The 23,731-nt window shown below is 53.3% G+C and overlaps 2 long non-coding RNA genes across 2 annotated transcripts; one reads left to right on the plus strand and one right to left on the minus strand.

Moving 5' to 3' along the window:
- Positions 1-9,169: 9,169 nt before the first annotated feature.
- Positions 9,170-23,387, plus strand: LOC114016796 (uncharacterized). Its single transcript, XR_003561469.2, has 3 exons — positions 9,170-9,275; positions 20,965-21,138; positions 21,772-23,387. It is a non-coding gene; the product is annotated as an uncharacterized LOC114016796 (long non-coding RNA).
- On the minus strand, positions 17,529-20,462 carry LOC129736718 (uncharacterized). The gene is made up of 3 exons (XR_008733756.1): positions 19,581-20,462; positions 17,929-18,142; positions 17,529-17,753 (listed from the first exon to the last, which is right to left on the minus strand). It is a non-coding gene; the product is annotated as an uncharacterized LOC129736718 (long non-coding RNA).
- Positions 23,388-23,731: the final 344 nt, after the last annotated feature.

Genomic DNA, 23,731 nt, shown 5'->3' on the forward strand with positions numbered 1-23,731 from the left:
TGTGCCCAGGAGTGATGCCCAGAGCTCACCAGCCAGTCCCATTTGTTTAGGGAGCAATCCCTGTGCCGTTTTCTCCCTGCCGGGCAGGCCCCTGACACACTCATCAGTGGATTAATGAATTGACTGCAGCAAATATTTATCTCGCTTTCACATCTGCATGTTCGTACCAAAATAACTTTTATTTATTGCAGCCAGTCTGGGATATCCTGCTGAGGGCTGAGATGGGCTGCAGGGGCTGAGCCTGATTAAACGAACCCTGTGCTGTGGGGTGCTGCCTTCGGCTGGAGCTGCGGGGGGGGGCAGGTGCTGGAGAGCTGTGGAGCAGCATCCTCCCTCTCCTCCCCCTAACAAGGGGTTAACCCCCAGTCTCACTGACCAGTGAGTGCCCTGCAGCTGTCTTGCTGGTGATTTCAGACTGATCTCGGAGACGCTCAGGTTGGCCTGAGCCCCTGCTGTGGTGCAGGGCAGCACTGGAGCCATCCGCTGGGACAGGACGTGCTCCAGGCTGCGGCGCTGGGAGGGTGAAGCTGCATGTGAACAGCAGGACTTCAGTGGGACATCACCCACACGCCACTGAAGTATCTTCTGGCTGTTGTCAGGACCTCTCTGGACTGGAAGAATAAGCATGCTCAAACATTCCGCTATCATCAGGTGCCTCTGAAACATGTGAAGATGTGTTCTTCGTTGACAGATCTATGTTAAACTGGCCAGGAGACTGAAACCAGGACATCCCCACAACACCTCCCCCATGGCCTGGCCAGTGCAGGTGCTGGACACCCTCTTGCTGCTCCCTGCTCCATCTCCGGGTTTTCCTTGCAGGGCACCTTTAGACATTTCCATCCAGATACACTCCTGACAGCGTCATTCAACATGTAGCTGGAGCACAACGCTTTTGCCATCAGCCATGGATCTGCAGGTCCTTGACGTCTCCTGTGTCTCGTGCCCATTGGAGGCAGCTGCCTTGGCCATCTGGCTCTTGGCTGGTGGCCCCGAGCTGTGACGAGCTGCAGCCTTTGGGCTCTAGGTGTAGGTGAAGCAGATCACAGCAATTGTGATGGATCTTGGTGGCCTGGAGAGCAGAGCAGCCTCCTGTCCTGCCCTGGCTGCCTGTGCTTGTAGAGCTATGGGGGGCAAACGGGCTGGTCACTTTGGGAGAGACCATAACAGCGTGAGGAAAGTTTACTTTCCAGCGTCTTGTTGATTTTTAGGCTTTTGAGTAAGAACTCTCCCTGACACCAGCAGGGACATCAGAGGCATCTTCAAAAGGGGGAAAATAGATATCGCCTGCTATTACGCTTAAGAGAAAAAACTATGGATGCCAAAGATGCCTAATGCTCACTCTGGCCACTTTAAAGCCTCTGAGATGGCAACGTCATTAGCTACACAGCAGGACAAGCATTATCTCTGTATTCCAGTTTCCCCAGTTGAGTCATCCCAAACCACAGAAGCACCAGAAGATGATCCCAGGAGGGTATTTCTGTCGCTCATCCCTGCAGCAAGAGGTGGTGGGCACAGCTGGCTGAGATGTGGGCTTTCCTTGTCCCGCTCCCATCACCAGCGCAGAGCATGAAGGACACTAATGCCCTGTAGTCACAAGAATTACTTGGGTTTTTTTCCCAAATTCAAATGCATTTTAGAGACTTTCCACTGCAAATCACAATCATATTAAGGATTGTTTTTCATCAGTACCCACACCGGCTGCTTTGGAGGCTTACAGCATGTAAACCAACCAGCTGCCCGTGAGAACGCGCCCCGCAATTTTGGGTTCTGGTGTGTAGCATTACAGGACGTGTTTAAAGCCATCAGACTGAGGTTTCCAAAGGACTCTAAAGCGATTGATTTCCCCAAACCCCTGCAACTGCAAATGGAAATTCTGTGCCAGCTTCCTTTCAGCCAGCATTTTCCCAGAGAGTCTAAATGTGGATCTCAGATGTACTTGAGGAAGGTGGGACTCGCAGTTCTCTCGTTAGCCGCTGTGCCGAGATCTCTTTCCTCCTTAGCGGTAGCTGAAGGACACGGGCTGCTAGCAGCGACATGCTGTTCTGCTCAGGCATGCCATGCTGTAGTTTTTCCTGTGATTCAGGATGTCTGAGCATGTTTTTCCTGTTGGCTCCCTCCATGCATCCTTCATCTTTTTTTTTTTTTATATATTTTTATTTGACTGAAGGTAAAATCTGGCACCTCCAGCCAAGCTCAGAAGCGCTGGGATCTGGGGCAGGATAAGGCTCCAGCTCCATTTGCACACTCACAGGAGGGTCAGGCTGGGAGGACGCGCTTGGCAGTCGGGGTTACACAGCGTGATGGTGGAGCTCCTTCTTGAGAGCCTCCACCTCTGGGCACCGCACCAAGCTGTGCGCAACACCACAACCAGCACGAGGCCAGGGCTCAGCCTGGTCCCGGCTGGTGGGCGTCTGGCCCCAGGGCAGAGCCTGGCACAGGGACACGTGGCCACAGTCCTTCCCTGCGGGTGGTAGCAGTCACACAACCCCCGTGACACCCTGTCAGTTCATGTGCACTGGGGTGACATGGCGAGGGGTCTTGCTGCTGTTTGTCAGAGCTTCTTGCAGGGCTGCACCTTGGGTGGTGGCACCAGGAGTTTATGCTCTTGCTGCCAGGGATCCGTCTCCCCTTGCCTTGGGATGTCCCCAGGCGTCATGATGGCTGGTACATCCCAGGCATTGGTCGGTCTGTCTGTCCAGCTCCCCCCATTTCCCTCCCCGGTGGGTCTCTAGAAGTGAATGTTCTACAATGAGAGCTGGTAATCAGGCAGATGATGCACTGGGAAGGGATCTGGGGAGCCTGTGTGCTTTTCCCTACTTGAGCAGTGACCTGATACCTGCATTACTGTTGGTATCTCCCTCCTGCTCTAGTTTCTCACATCCCTGCGTGCCCCTGCCCAGATAACATACACTGCAGAGCTGTGGTGTTTTTCCAGGGTTGGATGTTAACGTTAGTGAGGAAGGACCTGATGCCAGGAGCTCACTGGCCTTCCCAAGCACATGCAGCAGGTGAGGACCAGGACAGAACAGCCTGGAGCCTTCGGGTGGCATCCCTGCCCACCCATTCTGCTCTCAGCATTCCTGGTGCCTACCTGGAGGTGAGCAGCCAGGTGGCACCAGATGATCGCAACACATGAAGCCCGGGGTGGCTGTGGAAGGGGTGGGTGTCCCAGTGTGTGGCACAGAGGGGCCACCAGTGACCTGCATGTGGCACCCCGACCCACTTGGCTTTGAGCCCGAGCAGCAGCAGTGGGGCTTTGGATCTCTCCTCGTGCTGACAGCAATCGTTCCCGTCTCATGGCAGTGAACTCCAATAGTAGTCGCAGTGCTTTGCCTTGCCAGTGCTGGAGCAGACAGGCACTTTCACCTCAGCGGCAGAGAAATGAGGGCAGAGAGGAGGTGCTGACTGGGGGAACTGGTGCGAGGCTGCAGGCAGCTCTCCTGCTCCCGCCTGCCATGTGTCCCCTGCAGCCGCTTGTGCTATAGGCTTGGGAACGTTTCCCCAGCTCAGCCCAGAAACGCTAAAACAGGCTCTGCCTGTGCTTGCCCGAGGCCAAGCTTGCGCTCGTGAGACTCACACACCACGGAAGGCAAACCCCCCAGAATAAGGCCAAGGAGCACTGTCCCCAGCCCGTGTCAGGGAACACTGAAACAGCACTGGCTGAGAAGAAAAATTAGGCAGGATGAAAAGAAGAAACATAATCATGTCAATGCAAATTTGGGCTGAAATGATGTGAGTGAAATCCCCAAAGATGCGATGCCAACAAAAATAAAACCCAACAGAACATCAGAAAACCAAATTGCAACAAATAACATAAAGGCGGGGCAGAGGGGAGAAGAAGAAAAAGACTAATAATGTGGAACAGGCAGAAGAAAACGCAGGCAATTGGCAGAGGCAAGTGGCATCAAACCAGGTGGTGCAAATCCCCAACGCCAGCCAGTCACCAGGGAAAAACCCAGAGGAGACGACGAGTAACGTGAGGCAGAGCCAGGGCAGAGCGATGCTGTGCAGAGCAGAGACGGGGCTGTGTGGAGGCACAACATGCTGGGAGGGACTTGCAAACCAAACAGCGATTCAAGGGCAGGAACAAACTCATCTGAAGAGCAGAAGGTAAACTGCAAAGCCAAGCGATGTCATGCCGAGCACAAACAGGCAGGGCTCCTGGAAATGCAGCTGTTTGAGGTGGATCGATGCTTGGTGACAAAGAAAGTGGAGCTGGGATGGGTGCTGGGGACAGGCTCTGTGCAGGCTGGAGCAACATGACTCCCAGGATAGGGCTCGTGAGGTGCCATTGCCACCCACCGGCATTCCCTGTGGCACTTGAGGGAGCTCAGCCACCCCATTCTGCAGATGGAGAAACTGAGGCATGGGGAGGGCAGGCAGCATGACTTTCAGGTGCCCTCCTTGATGTTCTCCCAACCCTGCTGTCATCCCAGGGCTGGGATGGGAGCAGGAGCACCACCCAGGTGTAGCCCTAATGTCACTGTCCTGTCCCTGCCTCCCTGCTCCCTCAACTCTCCTCTAAACCTCCGCTTGGCTCTTGCTACAACTGAAAAGCAAATTATAGAGCAAACCTCAATTTCTACTTCTGCCCTGATGAGAAGCACCAGTAAGCACCTGGCCCGAGGTCAGGCAGCGCTGGGGAGGTGGGAAGGGCAGCGTGGACATCAGAGCCAGCCCCAGCCGTTCCTTCCCACAGTGCTCGTGCGGCGCAGGCAGCCCTCCCCAGCACAAAGCCCTCAATGTTAAATTCATGCTGCATGCCTTACAATAAATGGAGCTGCAGAGACAATAGCAACCCTGGTACATTTAGTTCATAAATAACTTTAAAATATCAGTATTGTGGAAGGGAAATCTCTGTCATTTCGCTGCAGTACTTTTCCATCAACGCTGCGCACTGCCTGCCCTGCATCTCGCGGCTGGGCAGGAGGGATGCACGGGCAGGAGCAAGGCAGGGCTTGCACAGGTAGGGCCAGGCTGTTTGTCTGCCGCCAGGGAGGACATGGCCCCATCTTCCAGCAACTTCATCTGACCTTTTGTACTTGGGTTTGTGCTGGGTTAGTTTTGTTCTATCACCCTGTAACAAGATGGGGAGAAACCCTCATCCCACCAGTGAGAGAGGATTTGGGCTTTAATGAGGCCCTGTCTCAAAGCAGCAAATATATCGGTTTTCCTTTTAATTTCTCCAGGAAATCTTTGCTCTTGAAGGCTGAGTGAAGCGTGAGAGCTGAGAAGTCACCTGGGAGGGATGTGAACTGATACGGACAAAGCCCAAGGGAAGCCGTTCCTCCTGTCCATTTCCTTCCTACGCTCTCACCAGCCTGTTCCTGGGGGCTTGGGGTCAAGGACCAAACCTGCCCTGTCCCCATCCCATCCCCTGCCTCTCGACCTCCTCGCAGTGGGGACAGACTCAAAGCAGTGCTACCAACGCCATTAGTCATGCGGGGAACGTCACCCTGCAGCGGGATTCATCCCTCCTCTGTAAATAACTCCTTCCTGCAACCTCAGTTGGAGGATTATTTATATCTGGCATAAGTCGTCCTCAGCAGGAGAGTGATGGGAGGCCACAACGCTCTGGAGAACACCTTGGCGTGGGGGACGTTGCCATCCATGGGGAGATGTGACGGGGTGGCTCCGGGCTGGAAGCCCCCCTGGCTAGCCCTTGGCTCCGGGCTCTGGGGCACCAGGGCTGAGCCCGCCTGGGATCAGCGCCCGAAAGGAAAAGCTTCTCGAGCAGCCAGGCTTCGCCGAGCCCAAACCCAGGTTAAAGGGGGGGCTGGGGGCTGCATAAGCATGCCGAAGGATGCCTCCAGCGCTGGCACTCCCAGCTCCCCCCCCCACCTGCTGTTCGGGGGCTGCTGCTCAGATCTCTGCCGGGGTTTGGGGTCAGCGCTGCCTCTCGGTGCCAGGGTTTCATCCCTGTGGGTCCCTCGGCACCCAGGGGTGTTGCTCTTTCGGACACCACAGGACATGTAGCTGTTCCACCAGCCAGGGAGGGGTCCAGTGGGGTAGCATTTAACAACTAGAATTTACTTCCCTTGCCTTTAAGTGTTGTGCATTGAAGCTTTTATACACCGGTGGCTTCTGCAAATTAAAAAAAATAAGCAGGAGAAAAGGAATAAATATTTAAATGGTAAGAAGCTCATTTAGCCTCTCACAAACATCTATATCCCGGAGCAGTTTCTCAGTGAGCAATTTGCGTTTCATTACCGGGAGAGTGGACATGTGCTAGGAAAATCCATCCTTTGTTTATACCTCCAGTGACCGAGGCGCTAAGCAGCCTTCCTATCTTTTTACAGCAGCCTTCCAGCAAATCAACCCGCTCCATGGCCCATTAAAGCCTTTAATCAGCCACCTTGGTGACTTGCAGCAGCCGAAACACAAACCAACCCCACGAAGGCAGTAGGAGGGCCCAGTGCTGGGCTTTCAGGAGCAAATCCTGCTTTCAGCGGGGTTTGGTGTGGTGGGAGCCCCAGCAGTGCCTCAGTGCCCCAGGTGCTGCCTCGTCTCTGCGTGTGGGGGTGAAGATGCCCCCCAGGAGGTGGGAAGGCACGTCCCCTGTGGAGCCGTGCTGGGACCACGTATGGAGGGGGCTGTGGACAGGCTTCTCCCGGGAATGAACCCCGTGGTGCAGAACTTGGGCACGTCCCGCTGATGCCACTGGTAGGGCTGGAGGTCAGGCAGGAGCAGGCAGTTTCACAGGGCTTGCATCCCTTCTACTGGTTCCCAGCTCCCAAGTGGAGAGCAACGGAGAGGCTCAGGCTGGCAGGGAGGGGACCCAGCTCAAATCCTGCCCAAGCCCAGGCCACTGTGGGGGAAGCTGGAGCCTGACCCTGTTTGTCTTCTGCAGCGAGGATGGGAGAGGTGGGAGCAGCAGGTGGCTGGTGCCCAGCTCAAGCCTGGCTGCGCTTGTCCCCAGCCCACGCCCAGCAGCGCAGCAGGTAAGCAACTAAGAGCTAGCTCACACCGATGCTTTACACTGTGATTTCTTCCAGAGCCCGGATCCTCTGCCCCGAACGAGCGGTCTAATTAGAGGCTATGCTATGAGGGCTGCCCACATACAGCTACAGACCCTACGCGCAGCTCCAGACCTGCAGAGGGGCCGGCTGGGTTTAATCAGCCCTCCATGCCGAAGGATTAGCAGCAGCAATCTTGCTTCCAGCCAACCTCCAGATGATACAACATAATAAGACTTGTAACAGCCTCTTGGAAGAAAGAAAGTTATAGTTCCCACAGCAACTGTAACTCAGCCGTATTACACACACATATATATTAAGGCATAAATTTAACAACATATATTTTAATGCAAAATACCAGCAATGCACATGGGGACAAATAACAGTGGTTGGGGGATCCATAACATTTGGCTCTCCCCACTTCCTACCACTTGCATCTCACCAGCAGCGGCACGGCGAGGAAGACGAAGCCATCCCGGTGGCAGACCCTCTTGCTCCTGCTCCCGCGTGCTGGCAGAAGGAGCAGCACAGGGACACGCAGACAGACCTGTCTGCACGCACAGACACCCCCAGCCCTGCACATATAGCTGGTCACCCACGCGCACGGATGTGGCACGAAGTATAGAAAAGCTATAGAATGTAATAGTGCATCTCACGGGGCACCAACAAATGTGCTTGGATGAGGCAAGGATTTCTCCTGTTGCTCATCCGGCTGAATGCAGAATGAGATCCTTTCAACAGATTTCTGGGGGTTTTTCAACTATCTGGCGGAATTGCACAACAGGGATATAATTCTCTATTACATTTTATGAAATGGCTCCAACCCATGTCGTTTTAGCTCATTTTGCTAGCCATCTTCTGGACGCCGACAGCAAAGCATGCGCGGTGCTTTCCCTGCTAATGCCACACAGGTTGCTCCTGATGGCTTGCTGGGGATAATTGCAGATGCAGTAACAGAAAACATGGTGTGGGCAAGTGCCAGTCTGACCGCTGCCTCTCCAGGCCCCTTGGAAACAGAGGTCCCCTGCTCTGGTCCCCTGCAAATGGAGTGGTGTGGCCAGCAGCACCCATCCTGCCCACACCATCGCTGCTTTCCCTCCCAGCCAGCTGAAACCCACTGTGGAGGAAGCAATTCCAGCTGGGGAAGGAGCGGGCATTAACGCATGCCATAGAAGTGCCTGAGAGGCTCTGAGCACGAGGGTCCTGGTGTGGCACAGCTGCCCGGTGCTCCTGGGGCAGGTGGGTGCTAAGGAGGTGGGAATAACCTCACTGGTGACCTTCCTCCTTAGCGTGGGAGATGCATTTAAGCTGAACCCCTTGCTCTTTGCTTGAGCTATGGGGTGGCTTTGCTATGTGCCTCAGCAGCCCTGCTTTGTGGGCATGGTCCCCAGGCTTGTCCTTTGTCCTGCTCACAGTGATAACACTGTGGTCGGTGTTATGAGCGGGCTGGCTCTGCTCACTTCCAACAGGTACCATGGGTCTGCACCCCTGGGGGGCTCTGCTGCTCCCTGGAGCAGGGAGACGCCTGCTTCCTCTGCGTGTAGTGTTTTATGCCTATGTCTTAACTCGACATGGCTTTATATCATCTTGAGACTGCAATAACAGCAGCTGAACTATTGGCTGCAGTTATGGCTGATGTTGCCTGAGTGTCTGTGGTATAAGCACCTACATTTGCACTTAAATTAGTTTGCTTAATTGCATCATCCCCTATATAGCTGCCTTGTGGGGAGGGCTGGTCTGTGCCACGATGCTTTGCTGCACTGCCACGTCCCCTCTCCTGAGATCCAGCAGGGAGGCAGAGCTGGGACCTCTGCAAGTCTGAATCTTGCACTGCCTGATTTTAAAATATAAATAGATATGTATGTGCATTGTTTACAAAGCAAACCCAGCTAATCTCTCTATCTAGCTAGGGCTTTAGGATGTCCTTCCAGCAGGGATTTGTAGAGTTTGCTACAGTTATTTCCTAAGAATGCATTACCCAGGGTTTCGGATGAATAATGTAGGTCCTTGTTCGGCAAGTTACTTACAAATGTTGAACCTTAAACCACTGAAGTCAATGGATCTGCTTGTGTGCTTAAAGTTAGCCACAAGCTTAAGTGCTCCAGTAAATCAGGGCCTTATAGCCTAATCTGGCATTCCTAATGTCTGCTGATATAAATAGCAAATGGTATTGACCCAAGGGTATGTTTGCCTTGGTCAATGCTGTATCCTGCGAGACAAATGCTGATGGTGGCGGCAGCAACACCAAAACGCCTGTGTGGCTCCACTCCAGGTGTCCTCGGCGGATACGTGGCACAGCCCCCTCCCAACAAACACCAGGTAAATTCAGAAGTGCCAATGCTTCCTGTCCCGGGGCTGTGCTTTGCAATCCGGGGGGGGGGGCTTTTCATTTTAAACCCCTGCTCTGAGGAAGGGGAGGGAGTCCCCTTCCTCCTGGAGGTGACGGATACGTGTGCTGAGCGCCCTTCCAGGAGCTGTGAGTTGACCGAAGGGTTTGCTGCTGACGGGAAGGGGACGGGAAAACTTGAGGGCAACTGCTGGAGTGGGCGCTGCCAGCTGCCCACGGCCAGGAGTGGGCTGACCCGGGGTCCCCTGGCAAGCCCTCTGTGCTGCCTGCCCCTCTTCCTCTGCCAAGAAAGACGACGGGGCTCTCCAGGAAGGGGTTTGGTGGCAGAGCTGGGCAGGCGTGCTGCAGAGCCCTTTGGAAAAGCTTGCAGGAGTAAAATCCCAGCTCTGCTCCCTGCAAAGCCTTGAGAGGAGGGTGCCCTGGCGGTTGGGTGCCCCCGACTGCCACTGGCCCCACTTTGGCTGGTCCTGGAGCACATTACTGGGATGGCTTTAACATGTGCTGAGCCATCCCAGCCGCCCCAGCAGCTTCGCCCCGAAGGCTGAGCTGAAGAAATAGCAAGCACAATAGATCTCTGTTGGGTGCTCCTGGCTCAGTGCCCTCGGCAGAGCTGGAGCTGCGGCTCTTCCCAGGCCAGTGGGAGCGTGATGTGAACTACTTCGGTCTTGTCAAAAGTGATTTTGATTTATGTTTTTTCCCCCCATTTCTGTTTTTGGCTTGTGTGCGTGCAGCATGTGTGCTCCCGATGTGGTGGCACGGGCAGAGGGACCCATCTCAGAGCACAGCCCATGGGCACAGAGAGAGGCGATGTTTCAGCAGAGATCTAATCAGCAGTTCTAATTAACCCTGATTTCCTCTCACCTGCAGGACTCAGCTACTGGTCAGGCTGCATTACAGAGCTAAAACATCAAGGGGGACACACAGGCAGGGGATCCGTCACAGTAGAAGCACCCTGGGATGCTCACAGCCCTCCTCACCTCTCCGCTTCCTGCTCCTCCAGCCCAGCTGCAGGGACACTGGCGGGCACAGGAGAGCAGGTGGCGAGGGAGAGGAGAGCTAATTAAACTCTTCTCTAACCTCTGCCATGCTTTGGCTGGCAGGGAGCTACTCCAAGGGGAATCGAGAGTCGTGGTAAAGTAGAAAAATGAGGGCATGGGGTAGAGGGGCAATAAGGCATAAAATCACAGCTGGGCAGAAGAGGATGAAAAACACTTGCAAGCTGTGAGCTTTGCTCTCTTGTTTTTTTATTCCCTGAGCGGCCCTGGGAAGGGATGCTCCCAGGACACAGCCAGCCCAGCCTTCCTGGCACAGCTTGTCCAGTACAAGAAGCAAGAATCAAAGACACATCTTTATCTCACGCCTGTTGGGAAGTGGCTGGGGGAAGTGGCATGGAGTTTGGAGGCCCTTTGGACAACGTAGAGCAGGAGAATGCAAAGCCAAGCTTGAAGCATATAAACCCATGGTTATGCTGGTGGAAAAGGAGTTGCAGGCGTGGTGCAAAGCAGAGGGAGATTCTGAGCTGCCTTGGAGAGGCGGGTGGGCTCTGGCTGTGGCACTGGGAGCCTGCGGGTAAAAGTCTTCATCCCCCATCACATTCCCTTCCCTGCTCTGCAGAGTTGCTCGTGCTTCCCATGATGGCTTGGACAAATTCTTGTGAGCGAGCCAGCAGCTCTCCTCTTGTCTCTTGTAATTACTGTCCCAGTATTCTCCTTGAGAGAGACCATCTGCTACTCCTCCATCACCAGTCATCTTCTCATCTCCCTGGCGTAGCCCTTTCCCCGGAGAATGTGGGTAATCGTGCTGATGGTGCATCTCCCGAGGTCCCGCGCTGCTCGTTATGCTCAATCAGATCAAAGGCAGACGCTCCATTGGCTGATGGACCAGCCATGTGCACGGGGGGCTCTGCTGCCCACCCCCGGCCTTGGAGAGGACACGCTGGTCAAGAAATGAGAAGCCAGGGTGGTGCTCCTTGCTGTGGGCAATGGGACTGGGTCAGCCCATAACCCTCACCCCCATCTCTCCATGCCTCACACAGCTGCTGAGCAGAGCAAGGCTGCAGCTGCAGGGGAACCCCAGGACCTTTTCAGAAGTCAGGTGGGGGGGCAACGTCCACAGGGAGCCAAGGGCTGGGTTAGGACAGGCGGAACAATGGGAGCACTGGGGCAGCCTGGGAGCACTGGGGTGACACTGGGTGCTGTTTGGGGGTCTACCAGCTGAAACGAATGGTTTGGGGGTCAGTAACAAGATGCATGTCAGAGAGATTTGCTGCTCCCAGGAGCAGCAGGGCCAGGCTTCCAGTTGATGCCCCAGCAGCGGTGCGGGCGGGAAGCGGCACAGTGCTCGGCTGCACTGTGGGGCCCAGTGCTTTTAGTCTCTTGCTTTTAATCAACAGCAAATGAGTCTCTGGGGGCCTATTCTCTCGCTGCAGGATACCAGAAACTTTCATTGAAGTCAATAGAAGTTACTTGTACCCTTAGGCAGAAGACTGTGGTCTTGGGAAGTTGCTAGGGAGCTGTGATTTATGCTGCGTGTCGCAGACTCGACCAAAGCTAGCGCCTGCCTCTTGGTATAATTCAAAACTAAATGCACGCTTATATAAAAAATACAGTAAAACCATCACATTTTATTAGGGGAGGGCGCGCGATAAATTTTTACATCGAAGCTTCCAGCAGCCAAAGATGAAAAGCGTCTTCAGAAAAATCACTGCCATGGAGATAGGCTTTCATCCTGCCGTATCAGGTGGCTCGTTTGTATTTTTAAGGAATCTTATTAGAGCATTAAATGATCTGTAAAGGGTAAAACATCATTTTTTTTCAGTGGCTCTGGTGCTGGCCAAGCTTCAAGCCACTATGGAGCAGGGGGTGGTGGGCATGCAGCTCCAGGCACATGCTGAGCCCATTGAGGCTCACTGTGCTCCACAAAGCCCCGCTCCCACCCTGCCTTCAGAGCCAGGCACTCGTTGTTTATTCGTGCTGGCAAACATCCTCCTAAAAGCCCCTATAAAACTGATTTTCTGTCTGTTAATCAAAATTATTGTCTACAAAAATATATGTGCACCTCCTCCAGAATTTATCCCGAAGCTTTAGATGTGTATTCATACGGCTGTGCCTGCGGATGAGCCAGGTGCCACCTGTGAGCCTCCTCCGCCCAGCTTGCCTGTGGCTTTGCATCGGCATGTACGTGGTCCCGTGTGCTGAGCACCACGTGCTGAGTCCTTGCAGCAGCCTCCAACCCTCTGGGCTGGAAAACGCAGCTCCTGGCTTTTGCTCCTGTGCTCTCCCCCCAGTCCTGCTGTCCTTGCTTCATTCACTTTCATCCAAGAGCTCATGCCACTCTCCCCTCGTGAAAGCGTCTGCTTGCCCATCTGCAAGGCTTTGAGAAGGGCTTCCCTGGCTCCAAGCGGCCCTTCTGCTCCAGCTCCGGCTCTCCCCTCCCAAATCCCACACCGTGACTTTGTAAGGCAACTGTATGTTGCAAATGAATGATTTTTAAAGACCACCAAGCACATAACATCAGAAATTCTTAAACTGTTGCAAGGCCAGAAATAAAATCTACGCTTGAAATCATGGAAGTATTTCAACACAACGTTTCAGGTTTAAAACTGCTTGAGAGTTGGTGAGGACAGTTTAAGCGTTTACAAGCTATGAGGCTTACTGTATGAAGGAAGAAATAAAATGATTGGGACAGCAAGAGATGAGCAATTTTGCAGACATTTGTCCCTTCTTTTGGCAGCATTTCAAGGACATCTGGCACCACCTGGACTTGAGCAGCTCCGTGAGTGCAGCAGCTCTGCAGAGGAGCTGGGGGACCTACTGTAGCAAGACGATGCACTGAGGGGTCGCCCCTGCGGCAGGGATCAGCCCTGGTGCAAGGAAACCCTTTGCAATGAGCCCCAAAGCTCCCAGTCATCGCAGTGCAGAGCGTGTGGTTGCTGCATCTCCAGCAACCCGGGGCCACGGGCTGGGCCAGGAGGGGCATGTGGAGGGAGTCGATCCGCAAACCTCTGTGATATCTCTGTTATTCTCCACGTACCAGTTCCCAGCAGCATGTGGTTAATTCCCATGAAAGCTTCCAATTCATTATTTCATAAGAAGATTGGTTTTCACAAATGAGCGGCTTTTAAAAATGTCTGAGTGTACATAATCAGAGCCTTCTGAACTTAGCCAAGGCTGAACGTAAAATAAAGGTGTGCGGTTACTTTGCTTGCACACCTACTATAATTTTAAAAGAGGAGTAATTCACAGAAAATTATCCCCATCCCTGCACAAGAAGGACTTGCAAAATTTGTGAAGTGCTCAATATTTTTTATGAAGTGTTTCTAACCCTCTTTTTTTTGTGAAGAAGAGCTTGGCAGGGGAGAAGCTTACCTGTTCATAAATTAGCAGGCAAATTGAAGAGGATGTATAGTCTTTTTTTTTTCTTTTCTCATTACATATAACCCAGCTCATACTTTTAAAATATTTTCGGGTGGTAGCACCGCAACGGTGCTCCAGGAGGGGAGACTTGGGTGCCGGCGTGAGGCTATGGCTGGCCGAGCACCAAACCCGGCCGTGCCCCCCTCGCCTCCATTGCACCGCCTGGGTCCCTGCCCTGCATTTGCAACACCCACAGGAGAAGCTTCGCTGTATCATTAGTTGCTGAAGTGCTGACTGATGGAGCCTGGGAGCATGCACCAAGGGCAGGATCATTTTATACATGGCCTGGATCCTGTATTTTTCCACTGGCTTTTGCTCCCCGGGTCTGTGGCACTTGGCCAGGCCATGAGCAGCCCAGCTGTGGCAGCCTTTGCCCTCCAGATGTGCTCCTGGGTTTCACACTGCCTGGTCACCCGTGCTGCTCATCACAAAGCTCTGTTATCCAGCATTTTATCCTCTCATTAAAAAGGGGGAGTAGCTGCAAAAAGGAACCTCAATTAAGAAAGGTGAAAGTTAAAACATCAAGAAAAGCTTTTAATTGAAGAGCAGCCCTGCAGGGAAATGCAAAGGCGAGTTGCCTGTTTGATAGTTTTACAGACAGTGATAATGTCACACTTTTTGGAGAAAGGAGAGGGAAGAAAAGCTAGCTGGGGTGCTCAGGAGCTTTGAAGAAGTAGGACGCATGCAAAAGGAATGAGAGGGATGGGAGAAAGCACCGTGGTGCATTGCCTGCTGGCTCCCCAGCACAGCCCACCTCCTGGGGATGGCCCCGTCCCTGGGACCCAGCACCTCCATCCCCCTGGCCAGCACCCTGGTCCTGGGTGCAGCAGTGCTCCTCAGAGCTGCCTGGCTCAGCCAGACCCAGAGAAGCCCCATTTGCCCCACCGAGTGTGTGCGACTCCCCAGGCTATGGAAAAGTTTCCCCTATTTAACTCCAAACGTCAAGGAAAACCAGGCTTTCCCATAATGGGAGGGGGCAGTGCCGGCCCGCAGCCCCCACCGCTTTGCCGTGCCTGCCCGGCAGCAGGGACCCGCGGGAGCAGGGCTGCTGCTACAGCCCTGCAGCTCTTTTCTGCCCTATCTTCATTTGACCTCCTTCTTCTTCACTTCCCTCTCTTTTATAATTCTAGTGGCATTTTATTGTTGCCCCCATCCTGCCCCTGGGGGCTTGCCCTGGGTGAAGAGATGCAGCCAGCAGCAAGCTCGGCACAGAAGCATCTTCCACATCTCTGTAGTTTATGACCTGGAGGAACAATTAAAGGAAGGTTTGAATCCTCCCTCTACATCCTTAGAGAAACCACCCCCAAAACTTCCCTTTGCAAACGGAGTAGGAATAACTCAGATAATTCAGTCTTTTACCATTACAGGGTTTTGGTGAGCTCAGATTTTTGCTTGCAAGGATTCACTGCTAATAAATCCTGGTGGGCTCACAGCATTCCCTCTCTGGCATCCCAGCTCCCTGATTGCCGCTCCCAGGAGAAGTTGCCCTCCACAGAACAGGGTTGCAATGCCTCTTGCCCACCAACGCAGAACTCCCAGGAAGATGAACACTGTATTATTTTGTCTGGGCTGTGGTCACCAGCGATGAATTTCTCTGGTTAGGAGCACACTGGCACTACCCCAGCCCTGTGCTCGCTTGCTCACGCGCAGAGCACAAAGCCAGCATGGGCTACCGGGTGGAAAGCATCGCGAGGAGCGCAAGGTATGGCTCAACCCCAACTCAATCAGTCTGAGAACATAAATACTCCCAGGGGAGGGAGTTACAGCCGTGAAGGTCCTGTAGCTCTTGAGATTCACTTAGGTTTTATCTCGCCTCCAAATCAGTGGGAAGCATCAGCTGCCATTCTTGTTAGAAAGATGCTTCTCTGAAGCACACCTTGCAGTGAGGAGGTGGGAACCTTGGGGCTGCTGAAATCGAGAGGGTTGCTCCTTTTGGCAGCACCTACGCCCAGGGCTGCATTTTCATTAATATCCAAAAGAACTGGTTTGCAAGCAGGAGCGTCAATAAAAATGGGATGTTTTACCAATCTGATCACATACTGAGAACCATGAGATTGGTGAGGATTAACACTGTGAGGAATAACACTGAAATCACAGAAATCTCAGGGCAGGATGGGAGCCAAATCCAATGCCGAATTTGTAGCAAGTCAACTATTAAGTCATCTTTTCCCTAAAAGCCTTTTCTAGGTTTCACGCTCATTAAATCAAGGGAGGAGACCTTCACATCTCACCAAAACTAACCAGGCTGGCTCAGTTCTCAAATTCTGGCTGGCACACTCTTGAAACGAGATGCTGAGGAACAATCTGCAGCTGGGGAGTTATTAGCAAAAATTATTCGGTGAGTGGTTTGGAACAAGGAATAAACTTGAGAAACTTCAGCACTTGTTGGCTCATCACAGGGAAAAAGAAGAGAGAGAACTCAGTGCCTGAATTATTTGTGATGAGTTAATTATGCTGGCAAAGGATGATGGAAGACAGGAACAGCAGTCAAAATTTTCTGCCTTTTTCCACCTACGCGATTTTCTTAGATCCACTCAAAATTAATGTGGTGTTCAATATTAGACCCTCTCAGGCGCCAGGTGACTCTTAGCCTAAACATTTTTTGATTTACTACTCTGTCCGGTAGCACTGTGCCTTATGTTTTTTGATCTCTCCAAGATGTAAATCAGGTGGGAAGTGAAAGGCTTTTCCAAGGTCCTGCTTCTGCAGGGGAGAGGACAGCTCTCCCTAGATGACCCTAAACACTTCCAAGATGGCAAAGAGCTTTCACCTTGCAGGAGCAGCCTAGAAATAATGCAATCGTGAAATTAGAAAGCAAAATGCAAAGCCCAGGAGGTGGTGGGAGACGAAGATGTGGCACAAAGACCATGAGCTGAGAGCTCCTGGGGACATTTGGGGTTGGGAGACGTGAGGCCAGGAGAAGCATCTCCCATCACGGTTGAGTTTGGTGAACCAAACCTCCCCACAGCCCTCAGCAGGATTGTCCGTGCTCAGCCCCTCAGGGCTGGCCCTGGGGGGTCTCTTCCCAGGTAGCTGCAGGATTTACACAGCTATAATTTTTCATCCCACTAAAAACTGGAGATCTTTCAGGAAAGCTGCCTTCCCATGAGACTTCCCACTGAATCTCATACATCCCAGGGGGCTGCAGAGCACCCAGCAAGCTCCAGTGTGTGTGGGCTACGCTAAATCCAGAAGCACGCAGGGTATTCCCCACGGGGGGTGCGTCACCTGCTCTTGTGCACACAGAAGCTACCGTCTGAGCAGAGATGAAAACCCTGCTGGGATCAGTGCACCTTTAATTAATGGCAATTTTGTGGAAAATACTCTATGTCCAAAATGACCCTGTGAAGAATTGAGGCATGCTCTCTCGCTCTGGTTTTTTAATCACATGTATCGGGATTTATTGAGACATCCAGGCTGTGTTCTCTGAGCTTTAGGAGGCTCTTTCTAGTAAAAATCCATGGATTTTAATGCATTTGGTAATGGAATTCCAATGGAATTTTGGAACTGGAAAGAAGCCACTAGCGAGACTCTTCGGGGCATCACTCTTGGCACCTAAAGAAAAAAAATGGAGACGGAAAAACTTAATGAAAATATATATTTGTATAAACAATCAATGAAGATCGTGTTTGTGCGTTAAACAACCACCTTGAAATTGGTCTGTCTCAAAGGACTGAGCAATTGCAGACTGCCTTAGCATGAATGATTTATGACATTCATGAACTTGGCAACTGCATCAGTTTTCCTAAACCTGGCAGCAAACACCACCTGCATATTAAGTGAAGATTTATGATTTATAAAACTCACCTCATTATGCAGAGGAACATGAATTGTCTTATGTGTGCAGTCTATAACTCCCGGGACAGATGAAAAGGCAGCTATGACACACAATTTATGTGTTCTTGCTGCTGAAGTTGGTGAGGGAAAAACAGGGAGAATAACTAGGTCTTTGAGTCGCGTATCTTCAAAGCTGTCCACATCCCACATCCCTCTCTCTCCCCACAGAATGATGCTGTGGCTAAAATTGCCTGCTCTCTTGGAGGGGAAAAAAAAAAAAAAAAGTCTTTCAAAGATTAATAGTGGAGGTCATTTGAATCAATGTGCTAAATTATGCCCTCCCTCCAAAAAACACAGGACTAGGAAGCATCCGAGATGCCTCTATGGAAATAACACGCTTGGTGCTGAGCTCATTGCTCGTATTTTTCCCCACCTTGTCCTTTTCTGATTTCTCTCACCCAAGGACGCAGGATCCCGGCTTCAAGGAGTGAAGATTTTGGTCTCAAAATGTGGCATGGTTAGGTGTGGATCTCACGTCCTCCAGAAAGGACTGAGGCAGAGAGCACAGGAGCCCAGGGTACAGCTGGTTTCCCTCCTTTTGGGTCAGGAGAGCATTGAAAGGCTTGAAAACAGGCAGGGCTGATGGACTGAAAAACAAGTGACATGATCCAAGGAGAAAACGCTACAGGGCAGAATTTACCCCAATCTATCACATGAATTTCAGCAAATTGTGCTTTGTGTGTCTCATTTCCTCATTTGCTTAAAAAAAACCCCACACACCCAGAGAGCAGATGCTGGTACAGTTTGGTAAGTCGTGCTGTTGGAGTGCCCTGGGGCTCTCTGCTTACTGCTGAGAGCAGAAGTCCCAGCCCAGGGCTTGCCCTGCATGCCCAGGGCACCAGAGGACACAGACACCGTTGCTGCCTTGGCTTGGGCAGGGCTCCCACAGGGTGGGTAGCGGTGTCTGTGTCGTCCCCAGGCTCCTGGATGCGTGCCCATGGAGGGCTGGGACCCCCGCAGGGACAGCAGTGGGGGGGGGGAATTGCTCCTGGGGCGAGGAGCGATGCCTGCTCACCCCCCCGGCCGCAGGCTGCTCCTGGACCTAACTGGTGGGTCACAGGCAGGACACAGGGGTGCCATGGGAGCATCGGGCCCCCTAAGCCCTCCTGCTATGCAGCAGGAACGCTATGCGTGGGTGTATCTGCTACGGCCGGGCAGGACCTTCCCCGCGTCCCGCCAGAGCCATCTCCTTCTGAAGGAAGGGATGCCACCTGCAAGCAGCAGTTTAGAGCAGTAGTTTGAGCTGGCCCCTCAGCCATGCAGCGTGTTGCTAATTACACCCAGGGGTTTTGGCTTCTGCAGGAGAAAATCATGTGCAAAGACTTTGGGTTTGTAATTGGCTGCAGTGCTATTTAAATCAATTTAAGCTGCCTCCATGCCTGGCCTGGTCACTGGTGTCCACCTTGTGCTGTAGCTGTCTGTGGAGGGAAGGGGCTTTGGGGAGCGAGCTGGGGAAAGCCAGCCTGACAAAAGGCAAAGGTAGGGAGAGCCCTCTGCGACGTGGGTCCCTGCAGCCCCCCAGCTGAGCACCCCCTGCCCCTAAGTAAGCGGGGGCTGAGGGAGCTCCAGGAGATCAAGAGGTGGGTGTCTTGGCTGTGTCCTCCTTCAGCCAGGAAGGGTTTGGCTTGTGCCAAATGTGTCTGTACCCTGGCATGCTGATGAGGCTTGGCTCAGCAGGAGGTAAGGAGCTGAGGCTGGAGGCAGTCAGGATATATTCTCCTGCTGCTGCTTGGGGGGGACATGATGCACTGTCTATTTTCTGCAGTAAAAGCCTGCATTGAAGCTCTTCAAAACACACACTGGTGCTACTGGAAAGGAGGGAGTGAGGGATGTGAATGATTTTGGTTTTCCTCCCTCATTGTCTTATTGCCAAGGTAGCAGAGAAGGAGCATTTCTTCTGTTTAAGCACAAATCAGGAATTCATCTCTTCCATATGTTACCCTTTTGTTTCACACCTATCTTGTGAGGCTGATTTCAAACTGAAATTGTTGTAACTGTATGTATTAAATAAATTGCAAGCTCTACCTGGGCTGGGTGTGTTGGCAGCAGCTGATCCAACAGGAGCTTCTTGGCACAGGCTCTGCCAGGCAGGGAAGCGTCTTTCTCTCCTGGCTCTGTATTCAGTGAGCACAAAGCAAAGTGTGTTTGCACCAGAGGAGCTGCACGAGGTTCACAGCGCTGTAGTCCTCAAAGGAAAGGACGTGTATTTAGGAAGCAACAGAGAAAATAACAAGTATGTATCGACGGAGTGATTTATACTGTTTTCAGAATAACAACCTGTATTCTTTATCAAAAGACAAAGATGTTGCCTTGGGACTTAGGTGCTGGCTGGGGAGTTTTACATCCTCCGAGCTGCATTGGGAATGGAAAGCGATGGTTCTCGGCTGGTGGGTACAAATCCAGAGAGCAGGTTAAACTAGCATGGGTAAAAGGACAGTGGGCAATTGGTGCTGCAAGGAACTGGCTTGGAGGAGATAGTGTGGAAACATACCCTCATAATGGCCTGGAGGAGGGAGTACAGACCACTTAAGTTTCCACGGGCTGTAAATTTGGTGACTCTGCAAATACTAGAGAGCAAAAAGAGCAGAGAGGCTGTGGAGACAGGAAGCTAGCAGCGAGGGAGAGGCATGTGTGCTGCAGGGGAGCGATCCTTCCAAAGCCGTTTAATTAAGGGAGAAATGAGGGAAGCAGAAATGGGGAAGCACATTTGGGTCTCAAGCGGGGATGCTGCAGGGTATATGGGAGAGAAGATGAGCCTATTCCAAGACATCAGGCCAGAGCAGAGGACCGGTGTGTACTGGAAAACCCCTCTGTGAGCCAGGGTGAGAGGATGAATCCAGCCCTGCTCAGCAAAGGGCAGAGGGGAGACTTGTGTCAATGCACATACAGCATGAACCCCTCACAGACGGGTCCCCAGGGGCTTCCCCTGGCTGTGAGGGCAGCTGGCTGATCCTGTCAGCCTTCCCACCATGGCACGGCTTGGCTACAGGTGACCTTCAAGCCTGTGTGTCCTCTTGGCAGAGCTGAGACCAGCCTTCAGAGCTGCAGCATCCTTCCCAAAATGACTCTCCCTTTGTACCTTAGCTGCTTCAGATCAGGGTAAAAAAATCTGCAGAGTACAGCATTTGGAAGTTTTCATTTATAATACGCTAATTGCCCTCATTATTATGGTTCCTGGAGGCACCTCAGATCCTTATTACAGCAGCTGCAATTGTGTAGGGGTGAGATGTGCTTTGCTGCTCCCTCTGGTTGCCTGCATCCTCGGCTGAGTGACAGGTCTCTGCTACATGCACTGTAGGAAGAAGGTCTGATAAGCTTCTGGCAGACTCTCAGGCAGCCTTCACAACTGTCCTGTGGCTGGTTTATTGTTTCTGTGTTGCCTTCTGATTTATTTCGTGATGCTTTACAGGCTGGTGCTTGTTGCTGGCCCCACTGGAATCATGGGGGTGAAACTGGGACACCTGGAAGGATGCTGTCAGCCAGCTCTGTTGAATGCCCACCTCAAACCTTAATGTTCCTGCTACAATCCCCCCTGAGATGATTACCTAGCCAAGCACCTGGCTGGCAGTTCACTGCAACAGTGGTACATATGAACTACTAAATACCCAAGCCAAAGAGAAACACCTGCATCACTTCCCCTCCCCCCCTTCCCCCCCCCCCACAAATGGGAGGATTTATTTTTGCCCTGCTGCCCTCTTTTCATTACTCCTGTACGCTGCAGCCTGCCTTTCCCCTGGCCAACCCTTCACTAAGCATTTGGGGATAACCCCAAATCCAAATACAACTTTCTCCACCCACACACCAAGCACGATGGGGCTTGGTTTGTGATTCACCCTGACTCAGGGTGCAGACTGATGCTATGCTGTGTTTGATCCATCACTGCTTTTTTCTACTAGACTCCATTTCGGTGAGCAGTAAAGTGACTGAAGTGCAGCTGTTTTGGCAGCTGCCTCAATGAGCCTTTTCACACCGGGTCACCTAAAGTCATGCCATCATCGCTCAGGGTAACTCCAAGGCATCTAGGAGCCAGAGAGCAGGACTGCCCTTAGATCCCTGCCAGTGGGAAATAATGAAGGTGGAGAAGCTAACACAGAGCTCCCCAAAGCTCTTGTCATGCTGCCGGCAGCCTCAGCCTGCCTCAGCACTGGCAGATGCCTCTGATATGCTGCTTCCACTGAAAACTGTGTGTAACTTCTTGCGTTTTTCCCATTTACAGTGATGTCCTTCTGAGACGGATGCCTACAGAGCTGACAAATGCAGCCAAGTGGCTTGAAGCTTTGTAGGAAAGGAGATACCCCTGATCTTCTCCTCCGGGAGTCAAGCGAATGCTCTGCTGCTGATCCCTGTGGGAGTAGGGACAGGACATCCACGTGGAGCCCTGCATTTGCAGCTGCCAAAGGGCTGCCTCACTGCGAAACCAGCCTCTGCAGTGCTTCAAAGCAGCCTCACGTCTGGCAACAGTTAACAGGAAGGAAGCTAATTGGGTCCCCAAAGGGCAGCTCCTTCACACCGTTTCTGTGTCACTGTTGCAGGCAGCTGCTGCCTGGTCCTCGCTGCGGATTGTCCAAGATGAATTGTATCACCTTGCCCTGCAGTCCCCCCGCTACCAGCCCCTCACAGTTTTTCCCCTTTCCCTAGGAAGGCTCGAGGGCAGGGAGGTACAGGCTCGGGAGCTGATCCTGCCTGATGCAGTGCATCCTCCAGGTCACTTGAAGCCAGTGAGCTGGAAGCTCTGGATCTCTTTCAGGGGTTTCTCAGTATGCCAGCTCACTGCCCGAGCCCCAAGGGCTACGGCCATGCATTTCGCCAGCACAGTTGGCTACATAGCACAATTTAGGGAGCAGAGGGGAACAGAACATGAGGCAGATAGCTTCTGACGGATCAATGTGCGTAGGAGCAGGGAGGAAAGCTGCAGTAGGTACAAAGGGCATTGCAAATGGTGCACTTGAGGGGAACAACTAACTGTAAGTTGAATCCCAAAGCCGTGGCTCTTAGTGAGCAGACGGTGAGCACCTCACCTTTTGGGAGTGGGGACTGAACTTGTCTGCTGGCCTTGCACCCGGGGGTTCTGAGGGCCCTCGCTGCCTGCGTTCTGCTGTGCTCTGACACCCGCAGTCAGCCAGAGCCCAGGTGCTGTGCCCAGGGCTGCTGCAGGTCACATCTGGCTCCTTAGAAGCAGCCAGAGGGGGATGTTTCGACCTTCAGAGCAGGAGGATTTCCTCGGTCTCTGCTGGAAGCAGAAACTGCTGAAGCACTTGCCTGTTGCTTTGTCGGAGCGGCCGGTGCGGCAGCGCAGGGTGAAGGGCCTGCTGCTGCGGGACGGGGCAGCCTGGCCTCCCCGCCTGAGACGGGGGACAGGGGGGCAGCGCGGGGAAGGCAGGGCTCCCCGAGAGCCACCTCCGAACGCGTCAGTGGTTTAATCGCAGCCCTGCCCGTAGCCGGGACTTGTCAGCCCTGTGAATGAAGCTGTCATTCTCCCGGGCTGGTGACTCACAGGAGCAGCCGGAAAACAGCGCTAGCACGGCTGGCTGCTGCCCCTTTCTGGCGACAGGGGAGGGTGGCACTTGTGCGTCCCCCTCCTGCCTTGTTGCCGGGTCGGGGTGGGCACCCCAGGGCTCCGCATTTACACAAGCAGCGATGCCTGCGGGATGAAGGCAGCCTTGGGGACGGCGCAGGGCCTGGCCCTGGCGGGGGGGTTAGCAGGGGTGTGCGCTAGCCCTGGCTCGGCTGTACCGGCTGGTGGGCACTGGGCCCCAGCCACGGGTCCTGGTCCTGCAAAATGGACCTTCTCAGGTGGCCACAAGCAGGTGGAGCCGTGCCCTGCCCTGTCTGGCCCCGGACCCCGTGGGGCCGTGGGAAGGGCAGCCGCGGCCCGTGGGCGGCCTCGGGCAGCTGGTGCCGGGCGAAGTGACCAGCTCCACGGGCAGCCCCGGGCACAGGCAGCGCCTCAGCGTGTTAGTGCCGCACCGGCGCTGGGCCCCGCGGGTTTAGTGTCTGGGGGCGCGTAGCCGGTCGTGCCTGTGGGGAACGACATGAAACTGCCGTGAGGGGCGAAGAGCCGAGGGCGCAGGCAGCCAGAGGCCTGTTAGTACAGCCCCGGTACAGCCCTGCTCACGGCTGCGCCTTGCCCCGCCCGGGAGCGGCGCTCGCCACCGCCTGCAGGGGAAGGGCCCGGG

The sequence above is a fragment of the Falco cherrug genome, chromosome 8 (assembly GCF_023634085.1).
Source record: "Falco cherrug isolate bFalChe1 chromosome 8, bFalChe1.pri, whole genome shotgun sequence".
NCBI lineage: Eukaryota > Metazoa > Chordata > Aves > Falconiformes > Falconidae > Falco > Falco cherrug.